Below are 21,586 nucleotides of genomic sequence, written 5' to 3'. Positions count from 1 at the left end.
GGGAGGGCGGCAGTTGTTCCGATGGATGAGAAGTGGACTCCGTGGGAATGAGACACAGCGAAGCGAAGTCTCCGACTCATTTTCACTAGGCAAAAGTCTGCAGTTGCCCCTGAAGAAGCGATGTGGCGTTTTATCCAAAGAACACAATTACAGTAATTTGACCTAATTGTCACTCATGTCAGCAGTTTGATCAGACGAGCTAAACACTTAAAGGGCGTAGGCAGCCCTTTTCTCTTACTTCTTCGCAATGTGCTAGGAAATTTTCAGGACCAGAGGACAGCTCATAAGTAATTTAAAACAGTGACTATGTTACGAACCTCATACACGTGTAGGCAAACAGAAACAGACACAGACGGCAGAGGGGGGTATCTGGTGTTTTCCCAAAGCCGGTTTCCAAAGGGCTGAATTCATATGACACATTTGCACAAAGAGAATTAGTTGCATGGATTTAATTGAAAAACATCCAAAGAGTTTCTATGTCCTTGTGTCCTTTTTAAAAGTCATTTATTCTTTTTTTTCTTTAAAATAGCAAACATTAAGGAAAAAAGAAAGCCCTAATTCCAAATACTCTGGTAATATGTTTTCTTATACTCAAGGTGTAGCATTTAAAAAAAAAACATGGATTTTTGTGTCATGGATCTCATATTTGTTTTTATTTCTTATCATTATTTCAAGTTTAAAACTATAATCTTTCACTTTTAAAAACAAATGTCAAGTAGCAAGATATGCAAGGATGTATAAAGTATAACAATGTAAACTATTAAAATCACTAAAAATGTATCTGACAATTCCAATTACTAATTCTGAGACTAATGAGTAATAGAATACTTTTCATATTTTCTCAAAACATTAATTATTACAATTATGCTCAAAAGAAGGCGTGTGAAGCTTTCTCACTTGTGTTTCATGTGACACTTCCATGTAATCTTTAGAATAACCCAGTGAGGTAGTTATAGGAATTACTACTGTATTTATTTTGTAGATCTGGAGAGTTTGTGCAGTTAGTTAACTAGAATAAGGTTACAAGCTAATAAGCAAAAAAGTTTGTGTGAGAAATGTATACTTGAAACCTATACAATCTTATTAACAACCAATGTTACTCTAATAAATTTAATTAAAAACTCAAGATTTAAAAATACCTTTTATAATATCCCATAGTACTATGCAAGCTATTCTTTAGCAGTTATAAGCACTATAAAATACAGATAACTCATAAACACAAAAATCTTGAAATTCATGAAAATCTCGAAAATCCATTCAATCTTGAAAATCAGAAATGGTTAATTCATATTAACATAACTATTCATAGATGCTTAAAGATCTAGTCTTTAAACATTGAGAGACCTCTTGTTGCTCTTCTCAGATTACTGAGAATGTATACTATAACATAATAGACAACCCACCCAAACAGTGAGAGCAACCATCTCGTAGACCCTACTAAAACTAAAATAATTGATTACTAAAGTTTAATTATTGACATACTTCATAGCCACACTAAATCAATCTGAACAGTAATAGCCTTAACATCAGTTATAACATAAATGACAATATATACTTTTTGAATATATACGCTGGGTTTTGCTACCAAAAAATGTCTAACTGTAAAATAAATATTGTTAATAGTTCATATATATTTTAGTAAATTCCTTTTTTATTTCTGGCGGCTCTTTAATTAAAAAAGCCTATATATTATAAAGAGAAGGAATCCATATTATAAGAATAAAATCAATAGTAATAAAAATGTCTTCTTTTTAAGTAAAAAAATTCCAAGCCTATACGCTATCATTCTTAGGAGGGTTTTATTAAAGATAATAGGTAATTGAACAATTATTTAAAATACTCAATGACTTAAAAAACTGGCTCCCATAGTATGATATCAATTTCAAATGTAATAGTTTTATTGAAGATTAAATGGAAAACCTCATGTGAAGGTTTAAAAGGAAACACACCCACAAAATGGCTTATTTATCAAAAAATTATAATAAAATCTTAATTGATAGTATAGCATTCCCTTTTCTAGGGACTATTTTATTTTATGTGTTGGCTATCGGTCTGCAATTCTAAGCATGTAATTGAAAAGAAGTATTCATTTTCAAAAACCAACTATAGAAACCAAAATAAAAGGTGAAAAATTCTTTTGAGCTCCTTGTTCAAAATACACAAGCTCTCAATGTCAGTATCCAGAACAAGCCACATAATAGTGATTTAATGGCCTGCTTGCATTTTTCCCAAAGCAAGTGTCAGAGTTATACAATTTACTAAAGTTTAAAATGTGAAATTAATAACCATTCCTTTAGCCATGCTATCATCTCAGGCTCTGGGAAAAAAAGCCTTCTCTTAAATGCGTAGTATTTATGGTTTAGGATCAGACCTCAGTCTACTGTCTATATTACATGTTTCTTTAACAGAAAAAACCTTACAGATAATTCGCAGCCGTCAACTAACATTTTAAAAAGATAGGAAACACCTGAAGCACAAGTACAATTAACAGCACCAATGAAGGAGGGAATGAAGGAACCTCCTGTGTATGGATTGGTGGGCACAGAAGTCCACTTCAGAAAAATCACCACACATAATTTGACACAAATAATAATATCTACTCAGAAGAAGCTCACGACTGAGTTCCATGTGCCCTCATGGAGAAAATTACTTCTGATTGAGGCCACTTGGCAGGCGAGTGTAAGGAAATCTGAATTTCAGCACTTCAAATGCCTCTGATTTACAGATATTCAAACACACTCACCAGAATTAATAATCTTAATGTTTGTAAATATAAATATTTACCTCATTTAAAATGCTAAAAATTGGCTGTACATCCTAAAGCTAAGACTACAACAGGGCTATACGCCAGGCCCATAATACTGTTAATCAATTCTCAGAATGAGTAGGCATCCTTTCATATTTTACACTGGAGGGAAACAGAGGTTACTGGGAGATTCTGGGGGGAGCACAGGAACACTTCCCTCTCCATAAAGGGAGACAACTGGGCATGCAGGTGCTGTCTGAACTCACCAGAGCTACTACCCTTGCCCTGGAGATACAGCAGAAACCAGGAGGGTGGTGTGGATTCCCAACCCCTGACAACGCGGATGGCCATCCAGTGTCTGGTGACGCCTTTCATTTCACCAGCACCAACAGCTGTCTTGTAAAAACTGGGCCTGAACTGAGTGTGGCAGCATTTTCCATGTGGTGGCAATTTCAAGGACCTGGAGTTGGCCAGGACAGATGGGAAGTTCAAGATTAAGCAGTCCTAACCATATACAATGGTAGCATGATTGTTGAATGAAATAAAAATAAAGAATTGGGTTTGTGTGGTTAAGAAGCAGTGTGAGGAGTGCTTCCTCCCCAGATAAATGAATTTATGAAAAACATCAGTGCTACCATTTAGGGGAGTTAAAGAAATCCCTGAAACCCACCCATAGCCACTCACTGGAGTGAGAGCTAGGTGACAAAGAAAACTTCAGGGAAAAATATAGAAGATATATAAGAACTCAGAGGAAGAAGGATTGAAAGAAGCAATACAATGAGAAAATGCAAGAACTGATAAAGACCGACATAGTAAGTATTCAATTAAATGTATGCGTCTTTAAAGCTATGTCATCTCAATAATTCCCTCCCTTGACAGCCTAGTATAAGTAGGCTCACCCTGACCTACAGGTCATAGCATCTCTTTCCTATAAATTCAAAGCACTTCAGAATGAGGCAGCCAAGAAAGAAATTAAATTCTATGAAAATGAATATATATGATCAAGTATGAAGAGCGGAAAGAAATAAATTCTCTAGTTTTGATATAATATCCTCCTAAAGTGATCCTTTCTCTCAAGCACTCGACTGGCATTACTTTATTATGCATGTTTAGTTAGGGGTTGCATGCCTTTTGGTTAAAACAAAACAAACTCTTTGTCATCATGGAACTATAGAAAGCATTCACTCTCCTCTCCTTGCATTAATATTCTAAGCATTCTAGAGGCTGCACAAGACTAGCCACCTAGCAAAATGAGGCTGTTTCAGAATACTGGGCAGCCTTGATTGCAACTGACAGGTGGGAAGAAAGTCACATTTAAATATTATCATTCCCAATAATTACAATAATCCATCACAGCGTGCTCAGAAATTCTGCTAGGTGAATATCCCCCGAAAACACACAAATATTTCCAAACCTTTTTTATTCTAGTGCTTCTTAATCTATGCCACTTCAGATAATTTTTAATCATATAGTATTATTAATATTAAAACTTCCATCACAAACTTTACATTGTTTTACTCATGAATAGAACAAAAAATATATACCAATGGAATAAATTTCTCAAAAATCATAATAAATAAATGAAAATGAAAATGGTGTTATTGTTCCCAAGTTGCCAGCTTCTGTTTTGCACTGCTTTAAACTTGTTTGCAAAAGATCTATCCAGACAAAGGAATCAGAAGGTATGTAAAGTCTTCTAATGTAGATATGAAACAATAGGGATCTCGAAATCTGACAGTTAAAGCAAATGCCATCCATGCTTTAACTGTTACATAATAATTGAGGCACGCTCGTTATGTGATTCTACTTTTCAAAAGGTAAATATGATCATATAAACTAGAGATAGACAAATGCTGGTTCACATTTCACATGTAATACACAAAACAGGTATGCTACATTTTAGCTGATAAGTAAAAGGAGTTAAAATGGAACTTTCATTCTAAACTTATGTTACATTTTCTATATGTAATAGAAATGAGGCAGTGAACTGATATGGAAACTGGATGTCTAGTTACCTAGTGCCTTTGTTACTATTACAAAGCATTCTAGCCTTGTATTTCCTTGTTAATTGTGAATGATATTCACAAAATACAAAATATAAAGCCCACCTAACAGAAAAGATTTTTAGTCTCATACATCCTGTACATGTATGTCCTGTTTGTCCAAGTTCAAATAAAAAAATAAAAACTCCATTCTATAAAACAGAAAGCCACAAAAATGTGCCCTCCCCCATCTCATTATAAGTAGAATATTTCTATCTTTAGAGTATTAATTATACTCTATTACTAATTCCATCCAGAGCATATTTTGCAGCTCTCAGTGGTTCCTCCCTTAGAGTTTTCAGCGACCACACTCAGACTTCCTTATGAATCATTACCCTGCAGGCACACCTCAGAACACTTCTCACTTGGTTCCTATTACATTTGTCTCATGCATATCCTACAGAGCCATTTAATGAGAAGGAGCAAGGAAAAGGGATGCTCTTTGGACAGTGCAAATCCACACTAACTTCATGTAATTGAGCTTAACAGCAAGAAGAAAACCTGACTTCTGCAGTCTAAAAAAATAGTATTTTAAATGAGCAAGTTCTTCCTGCAGCCACTCACTTTTAACAATAGTTGCATCAGGGGATCTAGTAGGAAAGAAATATTTTTATTAATTTTTCTCTTATCTGCCAGGAGAATGTTGATTTTTTTCATTTGCATTTGTTGCCTGCAGGTAGTAGACCAGAGAATCATAAAGTAGAAATTCTTCTTTTTGATTAATTTCTTTCCATGTGTTATGTTATTTCTTATATATAATTGATTTTGGGCTTTGCTCATGGTCGTACATCGTTTTTATATCTGTACCAACTGCTGTCCTTCAATCTCCAAAGTTGAAGGAAATTACCTGAATTTTGTTAAGTTTATTAAAAATGAGATCTGTGAATACTTAAATTGAGTTTTGAAATGTTAATGCAAAAAAAGATATTGGAGAATTTTTAATGGAGGTTTGATTTTGACCATAGTCCATTGTAAAAGGAAGGGAAGGAGGCTGGGTTGTATTCAAATTGTTTCTTTAGGGGGGAAAAAATGAACACTTTGATTTTATAAAAATGGAGCAATATTCTTTGCTGCAAGGTCTTTGGCTATTTTTGTGGATAGAAGTATTAACACTTCTTATACATAAATCTGAAAACAATTTAATTTTTTAAATGTTTTTCTTCCCTGAAATGTTTTGCTTAGGAGACTTCAAATTAAATGAATAATGCTAAAAATAAAATAACAATTTTGCTTAGAAAATACACAAACCTAGCAAGCAGCAACTAATCTGACATGGCAGATTAAACACTGATACCACAGGAAAAATAAAGTCAGTTGAGGAAATACAGACAAATTTGAACTAGCATTTCTAATGACTAATTTATTCCCAGAAAATAACTCAGGCATTGAAAAAATCCAGTTCATTAGTAAATGCCTTGTGCACTGACCCAAAAAGTTAGTGACAGAGATGGCACTGAAATTCAAATATTTTGTAATCAGGTCTCAGTTCAGAGTCCCATAAAATTATTCTTGGTTTATTGAAGATAGTAACCTTTATCATAAAGAAATGTAAAAGTATATTCATTACTAAAACTACATATTTTTATATGATGGTGATATATTTCAACAATAAAAAGCCCCTAACTGGTAATAAGAACCAAAGATGAAAGGCTTATGTGTGCCTTTGTTCTTTTTATGAGACTTTCACGTCCTCACTCATTCATTCATCCATCCATTCATTCTTTACTCGTGTAACCAGGATTTGCTGAGGGTGAAGAAGCTGGCAGACACTGTGTTAGGTACTAGAGGAACAGCAGTCAGTATGCAGGATGGATGAATCCAGACCTAAGGAAGTGGATACTCTAGCCAAGGCATGACATTTCATTTATTTTTATTTTTTTTAAAAAAAGATACTCATTCTGACCAGTGTGGCTCAGTTGATTGGGCATAGTTTCCACAAAAGCAAAAGGTCACCAGTTTGATTTCCGGTCAGGGCACATGCCTGGGTTGTGGATTCAGTCCTCGATTGGGGCGTGAATGAGAAGCAACAGATCAGTATTTCTCTTTCACATCGATGTTTCTCTCCCTCTCTTTCTCCCTCCCTTCCCTTCTCCCTAAAAAATAAATAAATAAAATCTTTTTTAAAAAAAGATACTCCATTATAACATGCAAAAGGCCGTAAAGTCTTCATAGATACCCTAAATTCTAGTTATTTATGCATTCTTATTTCCTCTATTATAATTCTATCTTACCTTCACTTATAACTAGAGGCAGCAAGTATGGTACTTTGCATCTAGCTGTGGCATTTACTACTTATTCAAATAAGAACTTTTCAGTTGAATTTAATTGTAGTAAAGTTGAAGACCATGTATAAAGGACCCATGGGCAAAGCCAAAGGGGGAAAGAATTGAGGGTGGAAAATAGGGATGGGAACATGGAGACAACTGTGCTTGAACAACATAAAAAAACACAACAATCTATTTATGAGGGGGAAAAGCTGAAGACCAAATCAAGGAGAAATAACACGGGGCTAAATCTTTGAAAAGTCTAGACATATAGCTTTAAATTATTATTATTCATATTGTTGGTGAAAATTTATTCCAACTGACAGTGTGATTGAAACCTGAGGCCCTTTCCTGGTTATTCGGAGCAGGAACCGTATACCCTCAGCCTGCCAGAAGTTTGTTCGGGGATGTGGGACAAGACAAGCAGGAAATTTTCCCCCAAGTGAACACTGCTGTCACAACAAAACAACATGTGTGACCCAGGATATGAATACAGTGCCTTAGATTTTTAAAAATATATACTTTTTATTTATTTTTAGACAGAGGGGAAGGGAGGGAGAAAGAGAGGGACAGAAACATCAGTGAGTGGTTGCCTCTCACACACCCCCAACTGGGGACCTGGCCTGCCACCCAGACATGTGCCCTGACTGGGAATCGAACTGGCGACCCTTTGGTTCACAGGCTGGCACTCAATCCACTGAGCCACACCAGTCATGGCCAGTACCTTAGATTTTTAAAGATTCTGTGAATAAGAAAAAAAGGATATCCCCAGAATCATTTACACATGATATGTGGCTGAGAAATATTTATTATGTGTATTAATTGGAACTCATAACTGTATAAATTCATACAAGAAAAAAACACACATTTTCTTTACAAATTTCAGAGCACCTTCAAAATACAGCTAGTATTCTGCGCTAACAAAACTAAATTTTGCAAACTAGTTGATAATATCACAGTTACATAACAAAGTTAAAATAGTACAAACAAAAGATGTGATTTTTAAAATTGTTTTATTTCAATAGGGACATAAGGAACCAGGAAACGAAGAGCATGATGGCTTGACTCTGGAATGAATATACATTTCTTTCTGTTTCTACAGCAACTCAAAGAAGCAACCACTGATTTTTAAAAAGTCAACAATAGTAACAAAGGCACTAGTTAAACAAAAAAACCTCTTACGACTTTCTTTAACAATTTCATAGTGCAAAGATGAATCAAACATGTCCTTAAAAATATTAGGTATACATTTCTTTGTCTCATAAGCAACATATTTCTCTCATATAAAGACATATGCATATAGCTACATGCAGAATATGAAGAAAAATTATCAATTTACTGCAAAGGTTTCAGGGAAAATGATAATTAGAGGAAAAAACACACAAAATATATTTGTGTAAGATTTTGCTCTTTGTCTGTATAAACTATCTTTTCTTCCTAACTAATAAAATTTTAATCTAACCCTCATTTCATCAAATAGATCAATTTCTCTTAGTCAAATCCTTCATTTTAATAATACCCTTTCTGACCCTGCCTTATTAAAATGATTTTTACATATGCAATTAATTATTGATTGACCCTTCCTCAAAAATCACTTTATAAAAGAATTGCTCTCAAAATAATGCCTGACTCCGCTGGCTGATTATGAGTTTGTCAGCAAACAGTAGTTCTCCAGGTGTTACCCCTGGACCAGCAGCGTTAGCATCACCTGAGAATGTGTTAGAAATTAAAAATGCATGATCTGACTCAGCAGATGTGACTTCAGAACAGTGAGGGTGGGGCCACCACCACCCCGCGCTTTGACAAACCCTGCAGGGATTGGTGCAAGATTCTGATGTGCTCAACTTGGAGAACAACTGTGCAGGAACAGAAATGCTACACCAAAGTTACTTTATAACAGTACAAATTATGTTTATATTGCCATTTAATAGACACAGTAAGACACTTTGCAATTAACACAGGCTCTATGTCTCAGTTATGAATAGACATCTTGGGTACTGCAGCTGATGGTCTGTGATGAAACTACTTTTTGCCTGGGCATCTCAATGCATTCACTCCTGATCAGTGGCAGGTTGTTTCCCTGTTTAGTGCTTGTTAATCCTTCTCTCCAGTAATGCCAGAGAGTCTGGTGAGCACTCCAACCACAGTGTTTCAGAGGATTCTGGGAGGACATGGAGTAGACAGTGGCCACTTCAGGCTGACCCTAAATGTTACTTCTCCATACCTTACCCAGGAGTCCTGGGTAATGCAAAGATGGACCAGGGAGTTGTTTTACTAAAGAACTGCTCACATGCATTTAGCTACAGTACAGAAAGAACGTCTTTCTGAAAAGGGACATCTCAATTTTTTTAAATTATGCTCTCTTGTTTGACTCTCTTGAAGACTGAGAGATCTACAGATCTTCAGATCTCTCGGTCTTCAAGAGATTCAAACAGCACAGGGTTCTCTTCACCCTCCTCTTCTGAGGAAGATTACTCTGCCCAGCCAGCAAGAGCTGGCCCATGAATCAGCAGCAATCAGTGTGAAGCAAGAGGTTCCAGCAAGGTCGCTGTTTCTGCTGCTCATCACCCCTCGCTCCAAGCCTCGTAATGGTGCACAGAGCCATGTGGTTTGTGGGGTTTCATGGAGCAGCGCCATGGCCAGCCTTCACTGGTAACCCACATATATGGCTTACAAAGCTGCACATCCTAGAACTGCCACCTTGAACCAAACAATCAAGGTGAAGGGCAACTACAGAAATCTGTTTCATTTTCACAAATAGGTGTGGCCTCCTGCTCCTGGAATGCTGCCAATCTGGCCCTCTGGCTTTGACACAGTTAATAATGATGAATACTCTCCCTGAGCCTGTCCAGTCCTGCACACATGTTCTTTGCACAGTCAGGGAAAAAAACAAAAGTCCTCACACAAAACAAAGCATTGTTGTAGATCCTGTGCATTGGTTGGAAAACAAACTTTGCACAAATCTGCCTAATTTCACAGGAGCGTGTGTAATTTTCCAAATTTCCATTCTGGCAGATCTTTCATCTTAGGGGGATGGAAAAATCCTCCAGCAGCCCTAACTGCAAAACCCTAACAAGATGAAGGGGGCTTTGTGAGCAGAGGTAAAAACAAAATCAACGCATCCACTTCACTCTAATTGTGACATATCCTGGGTTACACATCAAAAGGGCACTTCATAACAAGTGCCCTACGCTGTCATTAAACCACCATAAAGGCACCTCGATTCAGTGCTTGTCACCATCTCAAGAGGCCCCAGAAAGCACTTCCCAATAAAACATATCTTCAAAAAGGCTTTTACTTTATACTAGCACATTAAAAGAGTTCCTAAAGACACAGAGGCACTCGATCTAGCTATATTTTTAAGAGGAATACTTGCTCTCTGGAGAATTAGGCAAGCAGGTAGGGTGCCAGTGATAACAAAGCTAGCTTATCCACACTGCTTCATAGTTGCAACCTGGAGGCAGCATCTGAGGGTGCTCTTAAAAAGAAAATACTCTCTGCCTGCTGGCAACAAAGCCTATGACAGAATAAAAGCAAGCACCTTTACAGGCAGAAGTTATAGGGTAAGCCAAAAGGTGGAGAGTGCCCATAAATGAACTCTCCTGGCTGGCTCACAGCACTCTGATGCGTGTGTCATAAACCCTGTGACAGCCTTCAGGAGACACATTCTAATGCATCACTGGCAGAGAGTCTATGTGGTGCCATGTGTGGGAAAACAACCAGGCCTGGTAGCTCCTTTTCAAGTTAAACAGAATTTCATGTTCTCCTTCATACCATCGAGATAAAAATGCACTTCCTAACTCTGCTGAAGGTGGTAAATTATAAAGTTCTTATTGCAACATTACTGACAAAGCTAATCTTGATGCAAACCTAGAAAGCGTCTCAACCCCAATCACCTTCTCTCATTTGAAACCAAGAAATGCACATCCCTTCCTTGCAAGTAGAAAACCAAAGTATCAGTCTTATTGGCACATTTGTCTACTATTCAGTGCATGGAAACAAATACAGGAAAAGTTGCACCTTTAAAAATATTTAACTCACATTGCTTTTAAATCCACGCTTTCTAACTCTTATAAACAAATACATCCAACTTGAAAAACTTAGAATTGAAGGTTTTCCTCTTTGCAAATAAAGATTTGCCTTAAATAAGAATTCATGTTTTTAGATTGTTTTTGTTGTTTTTATGTTTTTAATCGAATCATCACTGATTAGAACCACTATAGCATATGCAGCATAAAGCCAAATACACGAATGATTTTTATATTAATGAGATTTTCCTAGGTCCAGAGTCTTATCGACTGGTCTCTATTTTAATGGAGCCAACTTCAGTGTGAATTAGATTTATGCTCAAAATTTGATAAAATTGCAGACTTTCAGACCCCACTCCCAAAGATTCAGCAGCTCTGGAGTGGAACCTGGGAGTCAGCATTCTATTCCTGCAAGAGATTCTCTCTTTTTTTAAAGATTCCATGTATTTTTAGAGAGAGGGGAAGAGGGGGAGAAAAAGAGGGAGAGAAATACTGATGCATGAGAGGCAACATCGACTGGTTGCCTCTTGCACATGCCCCAAATGGGGACCTGGCCCCCAACCCAGGCATGCACTCTGACTGGGAATCAAACAGGCGACAATTTGGTTCTCAGACCAACATCCAACCCACTGAGTCACACCAGTCAGGGCATGTTATTCTAATATAGACCACACACTGGGGCACACTGACCTGTGAAAAGGGGAAAGTGAAGCAGATACAAGCTACAACATTCCTACAACAGTATGAGGGGCAAGATAAGGGCAGACCATCATCTCTCATCAGTGGACCACTGAGGTCATTTTCTCCCTCTATATTTTAGTTCTATTTTGCTGAAGGACACTTTTTCCTGCGCTAGGGACTCTGGTGTATGTTCTGATGGAAGCCTTGCTTCACTAATTCTGTAGCATCATTTTCTATGAGGTTTCTTTCCACATCTGAAGTGACATGTAATGTGAGTTTGGCCATTTACAATATCTTATCCATTGCACTGAGAATTATTCATGTGCTGTATGGAATTTTGATTCATGGTGAAGGAAGTTGTGGTGGAATTTCACTCCATCAGGCTTCCCAGAGCGCTTTGGGGATTTCACTGCAACACAGATGAGGCAGTTCTAACTTAGGTTGTGGCAACTGTTACCTTTCTATTTGGTTCTGTTATTGTTTTTACAACATGTGGCCTCCTATAAATAGTTACAGAGAGGGGTGCAAGGGGGTGGTGGTGGTGAGGTACATACAATTTTTTTATGAGCTGTCGAGGAGTTAAGGGTCTAAAAGTTTTCAAGAAATCCATCAGGATTCCAAACACAACTACTAAAATTTTAAAAAATTCTTTGAAAACTTCAGATTCATACTGTGATAAATTAAATATTTTAACAGCAACCTTTCATGTTTACATACAAGGTACAGTCACATCTTGTATATCAAAGACTAAGCCATCAAAATAACAGAAAGAATGTGACAGACCTAACCTAAAGCTTAAATAAGTTTAAAATAAAGAAAGGAAAAGAAAGGAATAAATCTGTTTGAATAAAAAACCTTCTACAATCCATTAGATAATAAATCTATTTTAAACAAAATAGAACTGTACTTCTAGGAATGCATTTGAGAAAATGGAGACACAAGGCCATGCCCTTAAAACTCCCACGAAATGGGCTGATGTAACAATAGCGCACAGGGCACAAGAAAGAACATATTCACAGTGGTGGAAAGAACCTGCTTATCCTTCAGCTTCCTAAATCATTTAGATCTCTTCACTAGACTTTCCTTTGCTATCATTTGTGGTAAGAACCTAGGGCCTAGAGCCAAATCTACATTTTTATCAATTACCACAAAAGTCCCTTAGAATGACTAACTTCCCACGTAGATCTCAGCTTCGGTTTTTTGCAATGTCAGGGCAAGCACAAATCTCACTGGGAACTCTCACTGATAAGGAGAAAGCGTCATGAACTGAGTGTCTGTTGGCGCCTGGCCCAGAACCATACAAGACACCCACCTATATGGTCCTGGCTTCACGATCTTCTCTTCTGAGAAGGAGAAAGAACCAATGACCAAGACAAAGTGGAGGGAGACGACAGACATCCTAAATTGTGCTGATACTCTGCTTTACAGCCTGGCTAGCCTTGTTATTTCAATGTATTATAATATATTGATATTATATATATATATATATATACATACATATATATATATTAAGGGCCCCTAGTTGAAGATTAGAGATGGGGGAGAAATTTTGAACATAAGGCAAACAATACACTTAAGACTAAGAAAGAAAAAAGCTTCCCTGTCTCTTCAGAAGTATACTTCCTTTATAAAAATATAATAGTATTTTATAAATGTGCTTCATGTTTTCAGTAAGATGTTTAAGGCATTCTTTGAAAAAGCTAAATCTATGATAAAAAAAGACTGTTACAATGAAATCATAATAACAAAAATAAAAAGTATAATGATAAGCAATAATATATAGCATACCTGATGGTCCAGAAATATTGAATTAGTGATGCTGATTTTATTAGTGAATTTATTAGTGATAAATTATATATATATAATTTCTAGACATGAAAAAAGCCCCAACATTTGAGACTAAGGAAAATAACCAAAATCAGTATCATATTCATCCTTGTTATATTTTCAAAGAGCAATAGTAAAGAATCATCTTTTTTCCCAACTCCATCTTTCTCCCTAAAGCTATCACGCTACCAAAGTAGATCAGCTAAAGATATAAAAAATAAATAAGTGAATGGCAAAAAGCAAGAGCAAAGTTAGCATAACCTTACAGGGAAAAGCTATATAAAAAGATTATAATCAGTTGACTCTAAAATGTATATGTGATGTTGACCAAAACAGCATCAGATTTTCTGGGCCTCCAAAACTCTGTCATGAAATATCATTTCTGCAAACTTTATTAAAGATGTCCTTCCAATCTCAGGGAGATGAATCATTAGCCATTAAAAATGACAAAACTGTGTTGATTGTTCAAAAAACTATGGTACATTTACACAGTGGAATTCTACGCAGTAGAAAGAAAGAAGGAGCTCCTATCCTTTGCGATAGCATGGATGGAGACTGGAGAGCATTATTTCACTGCTAAGTGAAATAAACCAGGCGGTGAAAGACAAATACCTTATGATCTCACCTTTAACAGGAACCTAATCAACAAAATGAACAAGCAAGCAAAATATAACCAAAGATTGCAACTGAGAACAGGCTGACAGTGACCAGAGGGGCGAGGGGAGGGGATTACAGGGGAAAAGGGTGAAGGGTTTGCAGAAACAATTATAAAGGACACATGGACAATAACAAGGCTGGGGTGGTGGGGAGGGCTGGGGGGAAAGGCAGAAAACTGTACTTGAACAACAATAAAAAATGCTAAAATAAAAAAATTTTTTTAAATTATGAAACTGGGTTTAAAAGTAATGTTCAGGGAACATTGAAACTTGCTAAATATAAAGATACTTTTTAAAATGTCAAATTATAAATAAAAGAGGTTTGATTCTAATGAGTCTAAGCAATTGTTTGAACTAAGGTAATAAAGTAGAATATTAGACAATACATATTAAAAGAGAAATTAAATTTTAACAAGATCAGCAAACACAGATTAGATGAATAGATAACAGGGAAGTGCATTAAAAAGCAGTCAAACATCCACTTTTTATTCCTTTCTAAAAGAGGGTTAAATTATTTGGGTTTGATAATTTTTTTAAAAAAATTGAGTAGTACTTTAAAATAACATTTAGGAAGGTTTATACTTTACATATGTTTAAAGATATTAAAATCAAGAGGTAATAATATAGCCAAAAAAATACACTAGAAACACAAAAACAGAATGTAATATATAACATGAAAGTAATTGAACAAGTTTAAAAATTGAATAAAAAACGAAATCATATTAGTTTTTTCATTAAACGTTGAGGCATGGACGCACGGAACAGACTGACAGATGTCAGAAGAGAGTGAGTGGGAGGGACGGGAAGAGATTAGCCAGAGAACACACATGCACACAGACACAGGCCAAGGACACAGACCACAGTGTGGGGAAGGCGGGGTGGGGCTGGGGTGTTGGGTAAAGGGGAGCAAGTGCGGGGGTGGGGGACATCTGTTTAGTGTCAACAATTTAAAAAATGTTACACGTGTTCCACATAAAAACACAGGCAGAAATTTATCAGCCAACAAAAAGGAAAATATAGGAATGAGGACAATATGAGTATCACACAAGATTTAAGAAATTAGCAAACTGAAGATATGAGAAATTGATTTTAAAAAATCAATAGTAATACCACAGAGTGGAAAATATTAACAAACCATTATCACAATGACAAACACTGAAGAATAAAAACCATATAGAGGGAACTTGAACAACAGAACTAACAAAACACAAACTATGAGGTCAAAACTAGGTGTTAGATGCCATATTGTTTCCCACAGAGAAAGAATAAATCTTTATGAGAATTCGTAAAGTACATATAAACCCTAACCAAGTATTAGGCATTTCAATACTTTCTAAAAAATAAAGGCACTACAAAGTGGTACAATTAGAATGTATATGTAATATAAAAATAATTTAGAAGTTTTCTTGAAAATCACTTTTTTAAAGTATAAGTGGTATGGTTTTGGTAAGTTTGTGTTCAAATGCTAATTTCTTCTATCACTAGTATTCTGACTTCAGAATGCTTAGGAGAGGCAGCCAAATGACCAGTAAGAACTCCACAATGAACAAAATAAAACATCCTGAAGGCAGATGATGAAATACATATGGAAGAGCATAGCAGGTATCAATTTTAAAGCATCAACATGTCCCACACCAGACAGGCCCTGAGATTTTTTATGAAAAAATGAGGGGAAACTGAGTAAAAATAAATATATTCTTTTAAAAATCAATAGCCTTTGGGAATTTACTAAATAGCAAACACAGTAAACAAAATTTGAAGAGAAAAAGACAATAAAATAGATGTTTTTAATCAAGCAGATCATTATAACTTGAAAATATAGTAAGATTTCTCTTCAAAAAGCATACTGTATTAAAAAAATTAAACAAAAATACCTATGTTGAAAAGTGACTAAAGGATAAATTTAAAACAAGTATTATACAATTTCAAAAATTTAAAATCCTAAGATTAATCTTGTCCAAAAATATATATGACATTGAATAAAAATCACCAAATGTAAAGAGAGAAAAAATAATTTGTTTTACAAAGTGGCTACATAATAAACAACTAGAAGTAGAAACCAAACATTATAAGGATGCCAATAATTCTCAAAGTAACTTAAATATATGAGGCCTGTCCAGAAGCTATCCAGCCATGTAATATAAAAAATAGAGACATTTATTGAAGAAGATACAAGATACAAGAAACATTGTACATAGGACAATGACACCCCAGCCCCCTTCAAAGTAGGCACCTTGACACCTCACACAGCTCTCCCAATTGCCATCAGCTGCCCCATCATATTTTCCCTGAATCTCATCAACAGCCTGAAATCTCTTCCCTTTCAAAGGTGATTTTAGTTTAGGGAATAGTCTGAAGTTGCAGGGCACCAAATCTGGGCTGTAGGGGAGCTGAGTCACCTGAGTTATTTGATGTTTCACCAAAAACCTTTGCACAAGACGTGATGTATGAGCAAGCACGCTGCTGTGATGAAGCTGCCAGTCACCAGTTGGCCATAGCTGCAGCCTTCTGTTTCATGTAAATAGCTTCCACAGAGGAATGTTCAAGCTTAATGCAAAATTTAATGCAGTTAGTTGCTCTACTTGACCAGTTATTTTTAATGTGACAGCCACACAGTACACATGCTCACTCAACAGTGTCTACTGCCCCCTACTGACTAGTACAGTGAAATTGCATTGTTCATGCATGTGCATGCCAGTCCATTCTCCTTGGCTGCCAGGTTATGCCCATGTTGCTCACACCATTCTCTTTAATTAACACTGGCTGAATGTTTTTCTGGACAGATCTCATACGATGGTATTCTATTTTAAACCCTTGGGAAAATTCTAGGTATTTGAAAAAAATGACTCCCTACAAAGCAGTGTTTGTAGAACTTTCTGTGATGATGAAAATGTTATATAATTCTGCACTGATACAACAGCACTCACCTCAAGTAGCTAGTTTCAGTACAAGTTTATACGAAATACATTTATGTGGCTAGTGATTACCACATCACAGTGCATGTCTAGAACACCTGGGGGGATAAATGGTTAAGAGGTACAAAACAAATACCATAGTCCAACCCAAATATGTGCCCAAACCAGAAGGGCATATATTCCAAACATGAGGCCCAATCAGAACAATAAAAGCATATTTAGTATCATGATCCTGGCATTAAAATAAACATTTAGCAACAGACAATCATTTGTAAGAATTCAATAAAGATATTTTTCAAAAGAAAGAGAAGAATTAATAAATTCATTAACTTGAAGTAACTAGTTACCAATTTAGAAAAATTCAACTCAGGCCCTTATTTTATATAATTTTAAAAAATAAAATTCAGGTTGTTTTCTAAAGAAGTAAACAAAAAATAATAACTGTAATAAGAACTGGAAATTAAGCAAACATTTGGATGAGGAATATTTTAGACACAACAAAAGAAACCACAAAGCAATGAATAAGTGGACTTAAATCTACATAAAAATAAAGAATGCAGCATAAATTAAATATATTTAGAGATTTAATATTTCAAAATATCAAAAAAATCAAAATATACTAGACAGGGAAATATTTTCATCAAATAATTCCAATATTTTAATACCATTTTATAATTATTACATTGTTCAATACTTTTAGACACATCCTCTGTGGCTTGCCAGGACTTATGGTAGGTAGCGGATATGCACAATGAATAAAGATGACAAGACCCCTGGTCTCACAGTGGTTAGGGACACAGCAATTAAACCATTAAAGTCCTGACCAATGTGGCTAGGTTGACTGGGCCACATCCCGAAAAGCAAAAGTTCGCCGGTTTGATTCCCGGTCAGGTCTCATGCCTGGGTTGTGGGTTCAGTTCCAGGTTGGCGTGCGTGTTAGAGGCAACAGATTGATGTTTCTCTGTCGCATTGATGTTTCTCTTTTTCTCCCTCCCCTCCCCTCTTCCTAAAAATAAATAAAATCCTTAGACAGTTTTTACAAGCCTCAAAGTGAGGAGTATTAATCGATGCCTCTCTTTCCTCAGTTACTCATCAAGTCTATCAGCAAGTTTTTAAAGCTCTACCTCCAAAACACAAACTCCTGCTTCCCACCATGCCCACTCGTGTACCTAGTCAAGCCACCTTCACCTTTCACCAGGCCTAACGCAGTGGCCAGGCTTCTAATGCCCAGGAGCCCACACCAGGCTCTCCTGCAGACCACGTCTAGCCATGGGGATGAAACTACATCTTGTTTTTCCTCTGCTTTTATGTCTTCCAGCTGTACTTAGGGTGAAGTCAAAAATCTGCATCATGGCTCACGAAATCCTACAAAAGGGCCAGTTAAAAGTTGGCCCTACTAAGTTCTTTGAGATAAACTTGAAATCCTCCCTCCCCCACTCCCTGCCTGGATCTTGGCACATCAGCCCTCTTGTAATTTTTTCAAAAGCCAAAGCTCATTCCAATGCAGGGCTTGTGCACTTGATATTCCCTCTGCCTGGTGCACTGCACCGCTGCTGATTCAGGTCCTCGTTGGGTTTGAGCTCAGATGTCCCCTCCACACAGAGGGCTTCGCCGCCTCGTTCTCCCCGCCCTCACTCTCTACACCTCAGTATGTGTTTTATTATGAACGCTCCAGAGAAACTGGTTCTCTTACACAAAATGGTGCCAAAACACAAAATGGTGCCAAAACATGTTCACTTAAATGTCATTCTAAACACTGATACATTTTAAAATCATAAATGTTCCAAATGGTTTAAAAACGTAGAGATTCGAGTCTGGGCATCGGAATCACATAGCCCAGGTAACCTCAGCTTACAACCTGCTTTACCATTTACTAATTATGTGTCTTGGGTAAGTTACCTAGTCAAAGTTCCAGTGCTGTTTTTAAACCTGTAAAATTAAGACAATAAGTATATATAGAGCATAGAACTCTTAAGAGGGTAAAAGAATATATTTTACATCTCTTAACTCAGGAGTAAACCCATTTGTCTATTATTGAATATTAGTAAATGTTAGCTATTCACCTAGAGCATTTGGGTGTAATTCCTGCCTCCAAAATATTATTCCTTTGACCTTGAACAAGCCTCTTCATATTCCTGTGTGTCCATTTTCCCAGGTGTAATGTAAGAATGACAACAGTCCTACCGCATCTCATCCTTGGTAAGATGGGATAAGTTAACTCATGTGATGTTCTTGTAACAGTACTTGACAATAAATAGTAAAAAAAAAACTTTTACTATTATTATTTATGTATCTGTAAAGAAATGCAATTTAGTCATTAAAATAATGATTTGAGCTATTTAGTAATACATTTCTAAAGCTTCAAAACAGTTCAAACTCAGAGTCATTAACTCAACTTCATGGTCTTTATCCTCAAAAACATAGTTGAAGACAATAAAGATCAGCAAAGTTCATCACCATGTCTGCTGTAAGAAAGAAGTTTTAGAAACAACCCAAATGCCAACACAATTAGCTTTCAAGAATCTGTAAATCGTACCACTTAAGTGCTACACAATCTTAAAAAAAAACTATTTTAGAAGAATGTTGATGACACCGGAAAATGTTCAACATATATTAAGTAAAAACAATTGAACAATATGATCATTATACAGTTAGCTCTAATCAGCATAGATTAGGAAAGGAAATAACTAAAATTTCCAGAGCTGAGCCTGATTATTTGGAGTCAACAAAAACTCTCAGCAAACTGCATGAGCTCTTTTGATTGGCCTTTGTGTCCCATGTTTTGCTGCATCTGTCTTTTTTAACCCTGCTTGGCTACCAATTAAAACACATAAAGAAATACATGATTTGACCAGCAGGTAATTTTTGGACCTATACCTAACATTTCTTTTAAATGTTAACAAATCGTACTTGTGACCCATGAGGACACGATGTGGCTGATTCCACTTCTCATCACGGCTTGAAGGTGCTCAAGGTAAGCACAGTCACCTCCCTGGGTTCTCCAACAATCTATACAAACTCCTGTCTGATTATTTCCTTTCTTAGGGAGTGTGAAAAGGTAGGGGAAACCAACTCTTCTGAGGAAAGACAAGAGAATTCCTAAGCCCACAATTTTTTGTGTTGATATATCAAAAGTCCTAAGTATTCTCTTATATGATGCGACAAATTACAGAAAATTTTAATAGAAGGTAGTAATTAGGGGAAAAAAAAACCTTACTTCCATGGAACAGAATTGGAGGCAACAAAAGACCAGCCATTTCATGTATGTCTGAGAGCCAGAATTCCTCAGTCGCTCCATTAAATACTACCATTTAAGACAGTTTTCAACATGAGAGCGCAATCATAGAAAGAAAATATAAAATACTATAATCTTTTACTGTAGCTTTAAATTTAATAGTGATCATGAACAAATATACTGAGAAATATCAAAAATGACTTTTAACAGTGCTCAGCAAAAGTATGACAGCAAAACTGCTCTGCTTTAATCTAATAAACGTTAGGGTTTTGTTTTGGTTTTGGGGTTTTTTTTGTTTTGTCTTATCTTTGTGGACCCCAGAATATTTATTAGGTATTTATAAAGTTGTTACTTAAGTTATAAGATTACAAAATCTGGTACATCAAATCAGATTAAAGCGCTTCCCTTTCATATCAGTAATTTTCCCCTTTGATATGTATCTTTACGATGACATCAGCACCTGACACTGACGATTGCTGTGCTGGTAAAAGGCGGAACAGAGAGAGATGAGATATGATAGGAGAGGTGGAACAAGAGTGGAAGAAAAATAAGACTGAAGAAATGCTGGAAATGAGTGGAGCAGATGATGGAATGGCACTCAGAGTAACTGGCTAGGAGGGTGTTTATTCAAAGCTCAAATCAAGACAAAATTACATTATTTGGGGTTTCATTTGTGTTATTTCTTGAGCATTGTGTAATTAACATCAACATTTACTCTAATCAGAAATTCAATTGAAAATTACTTTGTTATAATGTTACTTACAGCATTTAAAAGCTGCATAATTAATAACACAAATTACTTAACACAGGGCACAAGGACTTTTTTCACATCGTATGAATAAACTCAATATTGCTACAGCCCTTGAAACACAATAATTAGCTTTTATTAGCTTTAATTTCTTGACCAGCAGCATCTGCATTTTGTTAGACCCCTGAAAAGGCTGTTCTAAGGCAAGTGAATATTGTCAGGAAGCTTCCTCAATTGTCCTTGAAATGCAACACCAAAAGTCAGCACAAGGACGCACACTAACCGAAGATGGTCACGCCCTCCCCAAACGGGCGGATGAAGAATCTTTTTCCCGAGGCGGGGACCAGGCTGCATTCCTCACTTCTGTTATCCAAGAAGTGTCTTGGCCCCACTGCATGTTTCTTGCCTTCAAGAATCCCTTAGCCTGTTCTCCATTCCCACACC

The 21,586-nt window shown here is 36.2% G+C and overlaps 1 protein-coding gene across 2 annotated transcripts in view; it reads right to left on the bottom strand.

The window, feature by feature from the left end:
* Positions 1-21,586, bottom strand: part of ZFPM2 (zinc finger protein, FOG family member 2) — a 440,007-nt gene that overhangs the window by 349,388 nt on the left and 69,033 nt on the right. The gene's annotated exons all lie outside the window — the stretch shown is intronic.

This window comes from Phyllostomus hastatus, unplaced genomic scaffold (genome assembly GCF_019186645.2).
Source record: "Phyllostomus hastatus isolate PE091 unplaced genomic scaffold, TTU_PhHast_1.1 phas_scaffold_21, whole genome shotgun sequence".
NCBI classification, from domain to species: Eukaryota; Metazoa; Chordata; class Mammalia; order Chiroptera; family Phyllostomidae; genus Phyllostomus; species Phyllostomus hastatus.
The sequence above is the reverse complement of the archived record's forward strand: the minus strand, read 5'-3'. Positions and strand labels throughout refer to the sequence as shown.